The 14556-nt window shown below is 31.8% G+C and overlaps 1 long non-coding RNA gene and 1 pseudogene across 1 annotated transcript; one reads left to right on the forward strand and one right to left on the reverse strand.

Annotated features, from left to right (window-relative positions):
• Nucleotides 1-206: 206 nt before the first annotated feature.
• Nucleotides 207-3979, forward strand: LOC142637334 (uncharacterized). Its single transcript, XR_012844607.1, has 3 exons — nucleotides 207-392; nucleotides 767-832; nucleotides 3633-3979. It is a non-coding gene; the product is annotated as an uncharacterized LOC142637334 (long non-coding RNA).
• Nucleotides 3980-6379: 2400 nt separating this feature from the next.
• On the reverse strand, nucleotides 6380-10761 carry LOC142633413 (beta-amyrin 16-alpha-hydroxylase CYP87D16-like; annotated as a pseudogene).
• Between the last annotated feature and the right edge of the window lie 3795 nt (nucleotides 10762-14556).

A 14556-nucleotide genomic window follows, 5' to 3' on the forward strand; every position in this document is an offset into this window, starting at 1 on the left:
TGCGTTGTTTACTGTTTATTTGCTGTAATTTGACAAATAATTTCTGCACGTTGTCCTATGATACAATAGTCCAGCTACCTTGTTGATTATTCTTGCGCTTACACTACTTTAAGGATATAAGCTCTCTGTAGCACTCTCTTTTCCCAAAAAAAAAAAAAACAAAAAACAAAGATGGCTGCACGGAGAAAGGAGAGAGAGAGATCCAGAGTAAAGAAAGAGAAATAGAGAGAAGGGCGATGAAATAGAGAGAGGCCGAGAAAGAGAGTTCTTTTCGCTTCCTTTGCAATTTTCTTAACACCGATGCTTGTGATCCAGAGATAGAGAATGAGAACAAAAATAAACCTTGCGATATAGAGATGAGAAGGCGACATACATTGAGAGAACTACCACCGGTAAGTTTTTTTTTTTTTTTTTCCATTCTTTCTTAGATCTGGGTATGGGTATGAAATATGAATTAGTTTTGAGAAATTTGGTTGGATTGATTTTTATTTAGGTATTTGGGTAACTTTAGGTTTTGATTTGATTTTTTGAAATTTGGGGTTATATATGATTTAGGTTTGGAGAGGGCAAAAACAGAGAAATAAGAGAGAAGGAGAGAGTTCTTCGTTCCCATTTATTTTTTTCAATTTCTTGGGTTTTGTTTTGTTGATTATTGTTTTTTTGGTTAGAATTTTGTTCCTGTTTGGCATTTTTTTTCTTTTCTTCATTTGCCACTGAAATTAATTTCTAAATTGTTTTTTTCTTTTTCTTCTATTTCTCCCTCCAGTTGCAGAATACCGTTTCCCTGTGCCAGATAAAGACATTGGGACTTCTGTAATAAGAGAATTAAAAGGTACAGTTAGATTTTAATTTCTTTGGTTCTTGCTAGAATTAAGATCCTTACTGAATGCAAATATTGAAGTGTTCTCTTTACATATGAACTCACATGACTCAATTCGAATTGTGACTTATCATGTTTAAATAAGAAAAAATAAATTTTGAATTGTAATGAAATTAATATTTGCATTCATTGTTACTATTTGTCTTTTACTATACGTTTGTTTGATGTTTTTGAGTTACTTTCAAATTCCTAAATGAATATTTGTGGTCCATTGGTATGTTGTTGAGACCCAACAGTTGTGTTTTTTAAAGCAAAAGGAATTGAATAACACAATCCAAAAAAATTGAGAAGAGTCATGAAAGTTGGTACTAAAGACATAGAAAAAAAGGAAAATCGAAATGGTTTGTGGTTTATAGCATTTCTATTTTTACTGATTGTGTGTTTCCCTGTACCTGTTTTTTAAATTTTGGTTTGTGTTGTCTTTCATTCCAGTTTTCGGTATTTGTGGATTTCTCTGTTTTTTTCTCTCTGCAATATTCAATTCTGTTTGACCTTTCTATTTCTTTAGCAAATGTAAATGTTTATGGTTTTATTCTTTTCCTTTTCAATGCTAGGCTTCTTAATTCAGTGCATCTGTAATTAATAATTCTAAGATTTAATATCAGTGACTCTGTACAATTTAGTATGGAAGAAGATGGCAACTCATTTTAGATGACTGATTACAGAAATCACTCCTTTGTTATATGTGAATAAATTGAGTCTTGCCGGAATTAGGATATGTATCATAGATGTGTATATATTGTGCATTGTTAAACTGATAAGTATGTTGATTTTTTTTTCCCTATCTTTAGGAAAAGTTTTTTAGATCTAATTGTAAGTTGTTGGCTCTGTTTTTCTTTTACTTTTTACTTTTTTTTTTGGTGGGGGTGTGTGTGTATGTGTGTGTGGTGGTGATGGTATGTTTCTCCACTCTACTTTTAAGTTCTAACCATGCTGCAAGTTATATGTTCAACTTTGAACTTGGATTTCGACCTAATGTAGTTTGCAATTACCATGCTTTTCTTTTAGGGTTTGTATTATTCTCGGACTACATAGATGCCCCTGATGCCAGTAAGCTATTATTGTGGGAGAAAAATTTTAAGAATAACATCAACATTTTAGCCGAGGATCCATGTGGTGTGAGTGAACTAGGCTTTAGTTACATGGTGATGGATGGCATTATCCCTGGGTTCTATAAAATTGTCATATCCATGCTGGCAAGGTGATATTTCATTTTTCCGTTATGGAATTCGGTGCTGCTTGAGAATTGATTAGCTATGATCAAATCCAATTCAGTTTCGCTACAGCATCAAGTATTTGTAATCTATAACAACTTTTGTTCTGATTCCATGTTCATTTCCTTTTTCTGATGCCATCAAGTTTATTCCCTTTAATTCTTACACTGTGTCATGTAGTTTGGTAGGAATTCCTTAAAAAATAAAAATAATAATAGTATAGCACATGTCTGCATTTGATTGGACTAAGGAAAGGTTTAAGCGGGTGCTACTTTTTCTTTTTACGTTGGTATTCTTTTATAAATATAGCACATGTCTGCATTTGATTATTTTGTGCTTTTTTTTATTTATCAAAAGGAAGTTATTGTAGATTTAGACAGTGATATATATATATATATATATATATATATATATATATATATATATATATATATATATATATATATATATCATATATCATATCTAATCTAATATCTAATACTATATATAAAAGCAGAAATTTTGCCGTACAATTAAGGTTACATTGGAGATTTTTACTAATTTGGTGGTGGTAGTGGTATTGAACTTGGACTTGGTTTTTGCATACAGGTTTGCATAAGTGAATAAACTTATCATCTAATAAGATTAGATTTTATACTCCAATATTTGTTCTATGATGGATTACAGGCCACAGTTTGATATTTTGGTTTTCTGATCCTCCTTTTCTCATCAACACATATTCTTTTATCTTACTCTCAACTCTCTTACAAATTTCACTATATATAAAAAAATAAGTACTCAAAATGCACAGAATGTATTCCTTCTTTCATTTATTTATGTGCCCTATATAGGGGCTGTCTTATTGTTTAATTTATTTTTTCACTTGATATATCAAAATTTTTTAGATGCAATGACCATTTTTTTGGTTGAACGGATCAGAGAGCTTGATGAGAGACTTATAGACATATGAAAGCATTTGAAGGTCTGGATAAGCTATAAAAAGTTGGAGGTTACTTTTAACTTTGTGTCTCGATAGAATAAACCACTAAAATTTCTTATATTGATGTACTGTTTTAAGAGATTTGAGTTTTTATAGGGTTTTGAACTTCTGTTAATATTCATGTATTACTTAAAGGGTTTTTTTTTTCTTTTTTTTTTTTGTATGGAAACTTCAGTCTGGATCTAACATTTCTTTATTGTTATATTTTTTTAATTGTTTTTTAATTACTTGGATTAGAAGCATATAAGTTTGTGAATGTATAAGAAAACTTACTTTGTTCTGTATAACCAAATTTGTAGTCCAACTTGCAATAGATTTTGATTGCAAGGAGATATGGGTACACTTTTTTGAAATTTCATATTCTGCCCTGCTGTTACAACTCCCCATACACTTTCAATAACGCAATGAATCTATGTATGAAAAAAAAAAAAAACAATTGGTGTACTATTTACTGTAGATTATGATCAAACTTTGTGGTTTATATGCATTTATGATTTTTTTTTTAATTTAAATTTTATAGTTTCTTATCAAGCTTCTAAAATACATTTACTTTGTGCAGTATATAAATGTTGGGGTTGAACGGAGTCTACATAGGTCTATATTTATTCCTCACAAAAGGGACATGATAGAAGGAAAATAAGAAGGGGAAACGATATTTGGTCGATTGGAAAGGAGCAAGAACAAAAAGAACAACTGAGATATGAAATGAGCATTGAGCACATAACCACACAAAAAGCAATGTAGAGGCACATTGGAATTCAAAAGAAAAAAAAGTTAGTTGATGCTGAATCAGCATCCTCAAATGCACTTGGTTGGATTGCTTTAGATTTAGATATTTGAGTTAGATTTGGTTTTAATTGTGGTATTGGGTTTAAAATAAATTTCGTTTTGAGTATTTTCTATTAGATTTGGGTTAAATTAGTTTTTGGTATCTGCCTATGGTGGTTTTAGTTAGATTTGTAAATGGAGATATGTGTTGTGTTTAGTACGTAGTAAAAATGTATTTAAATATTATTAAAAAAAATTCTAATAAATATACATAAAAAGGTTCCCGCACATAGTGAAGGTTAAAAGCTAGTATATATAATAGCCAGACATGTAACTAGTCCCTAGCCAAAGAAAAAAAATGTTTAATATCATTTAGAGAAGTATTACATCCACAACATTTTTACAATAAATCATAGGTGGTTTATTTGTTATTGATTCAAATTTGAATCTACCATTGAGATTATTTTTTGTCTCAATAATAACAACCAATAAGAACTTATCACTTAGGCATTTGTTGTGAAAATACTGTGAATAAAACATTTCTCTATCATTTAAATGGTCATAAAGCTATTGGAATCAATAGATAGTCAATAGCCCATAACGTGGCTGAACTTTACAAATCTGTTTAGAAAGTTTCAAAATATATATTTGAAAGGACAAAATTTATGTACAGTACCATAGGTGCTGTTTCTTAGATTCTTTTCTTAAAATTCTACCAAGTGACTACTTAACTAAAAATTACACTTTCATCCTATGGGAAAAAAAGCCACATGACAGAATTTTAAGAAAAGAATATAAGGAACAACACTTAAGTACTGTACTTAAGTCTTGCTCTATTTCAAATATTGCCAACTGTTTTGACTTTCTATTTAACCAAATAGTAAATGCTAGTATATATATAGTAGCTTATTATAACATATAATAATTTAGAAATAGTTGTACACTTAATTGATTTCCTCAATTCACATAAATGAGTATTAAAATAAAAATGATATTTTTTTAAAAAATATCCAATAACAAGTTGTTACTATTTGTTATTGGTGGGAAAAAAGGTAATTTCAAGAAAATATTATGTCCACAATATTTTCACAACAAATCCTAAGTGACAGGTTGTTAGTGGTTGTTAGTGGTTGTTATTGTTGGGGCAAAAAAGTAATCTTAGTGTTAGGTTCAAATTTGTACTAATAACAACTAATTACTTATGATTTGTTATAAAAATGTTGTGGACGTAACACTTCTCTTAAAGATATTGCACCGTACAATCTCAATCCATGAATACAAATTTTATGCGTTACCTTTCATATTACACCAATTACAAAATTTCAACTGCTACATATTTTTTTCACCTTTTTTACTTATAAAATAGATGAAGTCTTAAAAAAAAAAAAAAAAAAAAGAGTGGGATATAATATATTTTTTTTGGACAAAAATCTAAGACCATAACATTTTGTGACAACTTTTTCATAGCTCTAATGTGACAAAGTTCGTAGTCTATTATGTAAAATAGTTGTAAAACAAATGTATGATAGAAGTTGTGATAAGAATAGTTCTGGAACAGATACATTAGAGACATTTTTGTTTTCCTAATTCTAATTTATTTTTATTTTTTAGTGGAAGAAAGGAAAGGAAGAGGTCTTCCATATTTTATTTGTAACTTAGGCATGTCATTGACCTAGCCGCCTGTAAGTCTCAAATTCTAGAGCTAAGTCCAAATGTTTGAATAACGACCACGTGCCTTGCATTAATACAGTAATTAACTATCTTAAATTTCTTCTCTTGCGTGCTACAACATCTTGTATCCCTAATTCCCAAAGGCTTCCATAGATTGTAGTCTTATGTCAAATATGGGAAAGCTTAATGACTCGTAACATTTTTTTTTTTTTTTTTTAAAGAGCAATCAAAATCACTTATTCACTAAATTTTCCCCCATTTTACGAAGCCTTGGCCAAAGTTTGAGCTGAAGTTTTGCTACTACTCATAGAAAGAAAGTACGATTTTATTTGGATGGAAAGTCACAACAAGCGTACAAGTAATGATCCTATCAAAACCTTGGCCAAAGTCACATTTTTTATGTTTACGTCCAATGTTTTAATCTTCTCTTCATCATTTGTAATTATCGAATAAAACAAAAATTGATCATATATATCCAGCATTCCACGGAACATTCATTTTGTTGGTCTGGGAAGGGTATAACATTGCTTCTTTATTTATTTATTTTTATTAATGTTATAGCACTGCTTGTGCATCACACGTATGACTGCAGTATTTTCTTATTTATAACTGCATAAATTGTATTTTTCTGACCAAAGACTACCTCCTTCACGTTGTAAGAGGATTTAGTAGAGAAAAAAAAAAAAAAAAATCATTTAATGAAATATACGGTCAGGCACACATTCATTCTTGTAAACATACAGAGACCGAGAGCTTAATTTAAAATACTAAAAGAAATTCTTTTATTTAGTGTAAGTGAAAGACAAAGTATGACCAACATCGTCAACTTTATTAACATTTAATAATACATGGAAACGATGATTTTTTTTTACTAGGGATCTTTTTATTATTCTATAGTAAATGTCGAGATCCGGTATTAAGCTCAATAAATCATCCATGCTTTGCTGAAAACTGAATATGAAAACCATCTCCAAATCCCAAAGCAGGGGATCGAATCACCTCTCCTTCTTTGATTGTAGTCATCCTTAATCAGCCATAATTCAAATACAATAAATTAACAAAATAAAAATCAGTTTTTGTTCAATTTGTCTAACTGCTGTATAAATGCATGTAAGAATAAGAAATAAAGAACCTGTATTTGTTGACCAAGATATGAAAGAAAACACCCATTAGAACTTTGCTGAACTCGGCTCCTGCACACGATGTCATGCCTGCCCCAAATGGTATGAAATTCTTTGCTGACACATTTTCTGAGATGTTCTTTAATCCCATAATGAAATGAAAGATTAGTCAAATATAGGAATAAAGATTAAGGATTCCCACCAAAACTAATTAGTCCATGATGAGTAAATCAAGATTTTGACTTGGAAAAAAACAAAACAAAAACGAACCCACCTGCCATCTCCATGGATTGAAGGTAAGAGGATCCTCATAAGTGCTTGGGTTTAGTTGAAGGGCGGATGGAACTACCATAAGTGCCCAACCTTTTGGAATTGTATATCCTACAGTCAACGTGCCTCCTATTATTCTCAACTTATTTCATAGTGAACGTGCATGTCTTATATTCTCTGACTTGCATTACAATTAAGACAACTAATTACAATGATACTAGCTCCCATTCTGAGAGTAATTATTAAGCACTTTCGAAGTGCAACAAACTTATTACTTTGCAACAATAAAAACTAGTTATTTAATACGGGGAAAAAGCTAACAGATGTTTTAAAAATATTAGTTTAAAAAACATTTTTAGAAGCTTTTTATGGGAAAAAAATATAATGAATTCTTTTTACATTTTTTTATATTTCTCATAAAATTAGTATTAAAACTTTTCTAAAATCATTTTTCAATAAAAGTTCTAAAAACATCTATTAACAGGTCCAATAACAAAATAATATAACATAAAAAGTCATGGAAACAAATAGTTTTTGTATTAAATGTTTCGCTTTTTATTGGTTTGGCTATCCCAACACCCCAAAAAAAGAGGAAAGAAAAAGGACAAAATATGTTGACAAGTCAACCAATTTGATTTTGAACTTACCATTTGCTTGAATGTCTTGGAGGGTTCTTCTCAAAATCCCGGGAGCAACACTAGCAAGTCTAAGCGATTCATTGATAACCTATATGTTCCAATTCATTGGATTGTAAGAATTGTTGCCAATAGCTTGAAGTTCTTTTGTTAAAAATTAAAAAGAAAGATTGTGCGCCTGAAAATAAAGGGAGAGTATCTATCTACTCACATTATGAGTAAAAGTCATGGATTTGTATTCCTTCCATGTAAGTCCAGAATTGACATCTTCTTTGTTCTTAAGAGCATCCACAGCAATGGAGCTAAATAGCTATATTACTATTTTAGCTCCACTCAAACCCCAAAAACCCACCTGCAGTAGTGGAGGCAAAGCTAAAAAATTTTAGTTTTGCGCTACAGTGCTCATGTATCAATACATGAGCACTGTAGCTGAAAGTTATAAAAAAAAAAAAAAAAAAAATTATTCGGCTGAGACCCACTCTCTGAAGCTCCATTTCACTCTCTCCTCTCCATTTCACTCGCTCCTCTCTCTTTCTCTTCACAATCACTCTCTGAAGCTCACCGCCGCCGACGCCGCCTTCAACGTCAGCTGAGACCCACGCCGACGCCGATCAGCTGAGACCCACGCAAGCTCACCGCCGATCAGACCCACGCCGATTCAGCTCCACGCAAGCTCACCGCCAATCAGACCCATGCCGATTCAGCTCCACGCAAGCTCACCGCCGATCAGACCCACGCCGATTCAGCTCCACGCAAGCTCACTGTCGATCAGACCCACGCCAATTCAGCTCCACGCAAGCTCACCGCCGATCAGACCCACGCCGATTCAGCTCCACGCAAGCTCACCGCCGATCAGACCCATGCCGATTCAGCTCCACGCAAGCTCACCGCCGATCAGACCCACGCCGATCAGCTTCACTCTCAATGTTCACCCAACGCCAATTCACCGCCAATCCGCCAATCAGACCTCCGCCTCAATCCACTTCTCTTCCGCCAATCAGACCCACGCCAACATTGTCCTCCTCACCGAAGCCTAGCTCTATGATTGATGATTTTTATTTTGTTTATAATTGGTGATTTTGTTTGGTCTGGGTTGAGGAAAAAGATTGGAGATTTCGGTTGGTTTTTTTTTTTTTTTTTTTTTTTTTGCTGCTGTGGACTACTGGTGGTGGTGGTGGTGGTGGTTGTGACTGTGGCTGATGGTAAAGGTGGTTGTGGTTGGTTGTATGAATTTTTTTTGAGTTGTGGGATATATTATTTTATTGTGATGTTTATATTATTTTATTGTGTTGAAAGCTAAAATAGATCCACTGCTGCAGTATATGTGTAGATATGTATAGGTAAAATAGATAAAGTAACCTTTGGTGAAGCTAAAAAGCTAATTTTTTAGCTCCACTGCTGTGGATGCTCTAAGAATTGATTCATGCTCATCCTAAGAATAATATATATATATATATATATATATATATATATATATATATTAAGTAATATTAACATTTAAACACCAAAAAAGCTTCTTCTAAATCTATGATATGTAAAATTTTGGAACTTCTTTGTGTCACTAACCGTTAATTCTTGTATCACTTTTGGGTTGTCATTAATTTACATAATGGCTAAAGTAAGAGTTGACGATATGGTCTCAAAGCTGGCAAGGAGAAGCCCAAAAATCATGTAGATGACGAATTTATCTGTCAAGAACGTCTCTGTTTTCATGTCAGCCAGAATCTGATCAAGAAAATCTCCTTTGCGAATTTCTGGATTACTCTTTCTCTCTTCTAGTTCGCTAGTTATTATGCTTATTGCTTTCTTCTGGTTCTGTATGACAGTTGAATAAATATATTAGATTATATTCAGATATAATATGAGAAGGACGTTTTAGAGTTTGAAATTTATAAGGATCAAGTTTGAGGAAATTGCCTGTAGACACCTATGATAAGCAGTACCGGGGATATTAATAGGGAATGACATAAGTCCCTGCAAGAAGTTAGTAAAAGATCCACAAATATCTTCCTTTGATTTGTCTGCCTGAAAACTGAATAATTGCTTTGCTGTAAAATCAAAGATCATCTTCAAATGATCAACAAATAAGTTGTTAAAGAAAGAAAAATATGTATTTTGTAGTAATTACTTCAACTTCAAGTACTCAAAATTCTAAGAAGGAACATATAATGATCCTTAAAACAATTTTTTCAGGCTTCATTAGCAACTAAAAATGGGTGGGACACCATTATAATGTGTGTGTGTTTGTATGTGGCATCAAGTTTTTGGAGAGTACGGAACCCATAATGATCATAATAATGTATTCTCAAATGTTTTAATATTTACCATTGTTTCATGAAAATAACTAAAATTTTAAGATTATTTATATATAGACCATAGGTCCCTATATACAATTTTATCTACTTTTTCTCATTTATTTTGTACCTCTTGAAAAGGTTATATCTTGGAAGTTTAAAATTTAAGTTCCATTTAAAATAATTACTAGGATCAATTATATAAGCTTACCGCTGATGTGCTGCTTTTCACTTCCAAATTGGGTAGTTTGGACCAACCATGTAACCTTTTATTTATTGCATCCTCTAACCGTGGCAGCATCTTTTCCTTGAGAGCCTCAGGACCAAAATGACCCAAGATTACATTTCGAAGGTACTTATGAACATTTTTATGAGCATTAATTATTGCTGCTTCTTGGTGGAGAATTTTTGCAAAGGAGTCCATATACCATCTTTCAACCAATTTTCCTTCTTGTTGAAAAACATAATAATTGAATTCAGGATCAGATGATACCACAACTGGTCGTCCTACTAAGCTTGTTCGAAATATTGGACCATATCTAAAATGACCCAAAAAAATAAGGAAAATAAGTTATCAAAATGAAAACCAACAAAAATGCATGTGGTTGTGTAATATAATGACCCATATCTAAAAAGAGATGGGGAAATGGAAAGTCTGCAACAAAAATGTGAAAAACAAATTAGATGAGATGCAAAAAATCACTGCATGGGTTATTGTGGGCTTACTTCTTCATCCTATTCTTGATAAAAGGTGGTGTGTCTATCGACTTGCTTGACGCAAGAAGACCAAGGGTCTCCCCAATAAGTGGAAAGCCCATAGAGCCAGGAGGTAATTTTCCACTACATTTAGGGTTCCTCCACCTATAAAGCCAATGTGTGGCAATCACAATAAGTAAGCTAGTGACAGAAAGCCAAACTACTGACCACATCTTTTGCTATAGTACTAAGGAGGAGTAGCAGATGCCAGTAGTATAGGTGGAACTTAGGATTGGTTCTTATGGAGAGAAATAGTGGCTCTTTATATAGGCAAAGTGTAGGCCAAAATGGGAATATACCCCTTTTAGCTAAATTTTCTAGCAAAATACCCCTTATCTAAAACTATTTAGGGATATGTTCCTGTTTTAAACTCGATTTTTTAAAAATCGAATTTCAATGAAAATCTCGATTTGGTGAAAATCAAGTTATAGGCAATGAAACTTAAAAAAAAAAAAAAAAAAAAACTGCATGGAACTCAAGTTCCATTCAGGCAAAGTGTAGGCCAAAATGGGGATATGCCCCTTTTAGCCAAACTTTCCAACAAAATGTCCATTGTTTGAAACTATTTAGAGATATGCTTCTGTTTTAAACTCGATTTTCTAAAAATTAAGTTTCAATGAAAAACTCAATTTGGTAGAAATCGAGTTATAGGCAATCAAACTTAAAAAAAATAAAAAATAAAAACCTCGAGTTCCATGCAGATTTTTTCAAACAACTCGATTTTCTCCAAAACGAGTTTTTTATTGAAACTCGATTTTCTAAAACTCAAGTTTCAAAATAAAAGCATATCCCTAAATAGTTTCAGATAGGGGGTATTTTGCTGGAAAGTTTGGCTGAAAGGGGCAAAACCCTATTTTGGCAACAAAGTGTATGACATCATAGATTGAAAAATAGGCAAGAGTGTTTCTTCTTCTTTTTTTTTTCTCTTTTTTTTTTTTCCTATCGGATAAAAATAATGTTAAATGGTTTGAACTAACAATTAAAAACTATACTCTCAATACAGTCAAAGTCCACCACCGCGCACCCTTAGTGCAATGGTCACTCCACAAGTATAAATGCTTGTGGGGTGTGGGGGGCAAGAGCCGAGGTTCAAGTCTCTAGGAATGAGCTTCACACACATATACACTTAGATTAGGCTAGAGTAGAAATTATATCTTGTATAAAAAAAAAAATACAGTCAAGTCCTTGTTTCTGAATTTAAATGATGTAATTAAAGTACTATAATTAAAGAAAATGGCAGCTGCATTTTGAAAACTTTGGATTTGGTATGGACTATTAAGAAAAATCAATAGCTTAATAGTCAGATTTCAAGAATTTTTACTCAAAATAAAAAAAAAAAGATTTCAAGAATTAATTGTAAAAAATACTAATACTTTCTTATGCCATTATACTAATATTTTATACAATTAAGACTTAAGCCTTTCTTTTTTTCCTTTTATGAAATTAGGACTTAAGCTGAAGACCAATCCTAACACTAACTAATATTATCTCGCTATGACTATGGTATATATACACTGCTATCACTATCAATAGATAGGAATCATTTCCGGTCCAAATTTATTTATTCAAATAAATGATATTGGGTTAGAATAGTTAGACGACGTTGAATTAGGATTAGTTTTATTAATAAATTATATAGGAAGTTAGTATTTATCTTTATATAATTGGAAGTTTGTCTTGTATAACAGCAAGTTCACTCAAAGCAACCAATAACAAAGATTGGATCCTTAAGAATTGGCATCACAGAAGGTTATAGATCAGAAAATACGTTGTGTTTCCATAACATGCATCCTCCCCCTCACATCCCCCATGTGAGGGGGAGGATGCATGTTACAGAAACGTCATATATACACTGCTATCACTATCAATATATAGGAATCATTTTCGGTCCAAATTTATTTATTCAAATAAATGATATTGGGTTAGAATTAGTTAGACGACTTTGAATTGGACCCCCATGTGAGGGGAGGATACATGTTACGGAAATGCCATATATACACTGCTATCACTATCAATATATAGGAATCATTTCCGGTCCAAATTTATTTATTCAAATAAATGATATTGGGTTAGAATTAGTTAGACGACTTTGAATTAGGATTAGTTTTATTAATAAATTATATAGGAAGTTAGTATATATCTTTATATAATTGGAAGTTTGTCTTGTATAACAGCAAGTAGTTCACTCAAAGCAACCAATAGCAAAATTGGATCCTTAAGAATTGGCATCACAGCATGTTATAGATCAGCCAATGAAGCAGTTGGAACAAAAAGTTAATTCCCTCCTCTATCGTTAGAAGCAGGTGCAATAGATCATGGAGAAAATGATCGAGTTATTTAACAAGCTCAATATGTATGCATCATATAGAGAAGAAGAGAACATGCAAAGCTAACCATGAAAAGTATAGCTGCAATGACAATGTAGGCTCACAAAATATTGGCAGGTATAGGAAATCCGAGGAACTAAAGAGTAGTAGAAAGGTCTTGAAGGTTCGACGAGTATGAACATGAAAAAAGAAAAGGGCAAAAATGTAAAACTGGCCCTCTAAGAAAAGGGCAAAAAAGAAGAGAGCCACTATGGATCTTGGCAACCGCCAACTTTTACTTCTTTAGGGATTTGATGATTCCACAAAGTCGTCAGAGCGTCATTTCTTGGTAGTCGATTCGATTGCGTCGTCGATTGCTCGAAGAATTTCGTCTGCCAACCCTTGCTCCCCTGGAGTCATTTCTTGGTTCCTCTCAATGTTTTCTTCTTCTTTTATTTTCCATATTTTTCTTATTTTCTTTTAATTCCAAATTTTTTTTTTTTAAAAGTGCAAAACAGCATTGTTTCAGTGGTTCTAACGGCAGCTACTAACAACCATGTAACAGAGCCCTGCATTGACAAAAATTGAAAGTTAGAGGACTGAATTGACAAAACTGAAAGTTAGAGGACTGAAATGAAAAAAATGTGAAAGTTAGAGGGTCAATTTTGCATTTTTACCACAAAAAAAAAAAAAACTCAAACCTCTGTAACTCTACATCATTCAACTAGTATGTATGTCTTTGCCAAAAAATAAGTTTCAAGAATGAATTCTTAACAAATTAATGACATTTAACCCACCAAAGGGAAGCACTTTGTGGAAAAGGAAGATTATGTGCCCAATTTATTTTGTTATTATTGGATAAATATGTTAAGAGAAATGCTATGTCTATAACATTTTTCACAATACTTTTACAACAAATCCTAAGTGGCAGGTTGTTATTAGTTGTTATTATTGGAGCAAAAAAGTAATTTCAGTAATAGGTTTAAATTAAAACCAACAACAATTAACAACGTACCTATGATCAGTTGTGAAAATGTTGGATTAGGATTAGTTTTATTGACAGATTATAGGAAGTTTGTAATTATCTTCATCTATTTGGGAGTTTGTTCTATATAAATTCAAATGTTAACGATGAACATATTTTTACAATAAATGATAAGTAGTAAGTTATTATTGGTTCTAATTTAAACCTGACATTGAAATTACTTTTTTACTCATCAGTAATAGCCAATAATAACTTGTCATTTAAAATTTATTGTGCAAGTGTTGAATATAACATTTCTCATTTGTATCTTAACATATATATATATATATATATATATATATATATTTATATTTATATATATATTATTTATGTGTGTGTCATAATTAAAAACTAGCCTTTTCAATATATATATATCACTTAATGTATATGAGTGCTTCTTTTTTCTTTTCTTTTTTGCCTATGTGTTTGGGTTTTTTTTTTTTTAAATACATGACAACACTAATTGGTTTATTGGTAAGAGGAATATTGGGTATACAATGATGATAATTATTATAACTTTCTACTCTCATGTTTCATGCCATATTAATTGCTTCTATTTATTCTTCTTTTTAATGCAATCATAAAAAGAATTTTCAATTATGAAGATTGTTGAAATTAGGTTTTGTGATAGGCCAAAA

The sequence above is a fragment of the Castanea sativa genome, chromosome 5 (genome assembly GCF_040712315.1).
Source record: "Castanea sativa cultivar Marrone di Chiusa Pesio chromosome 5, ASM4071231v1".
In the NCBI taxonomy this organism is placed as follows: Eukaryota; Viridiplantae; Streptophyta; class Magnoliopsida; order Fagales; family Fagaceae; genus Castanea; species Castanea sativa.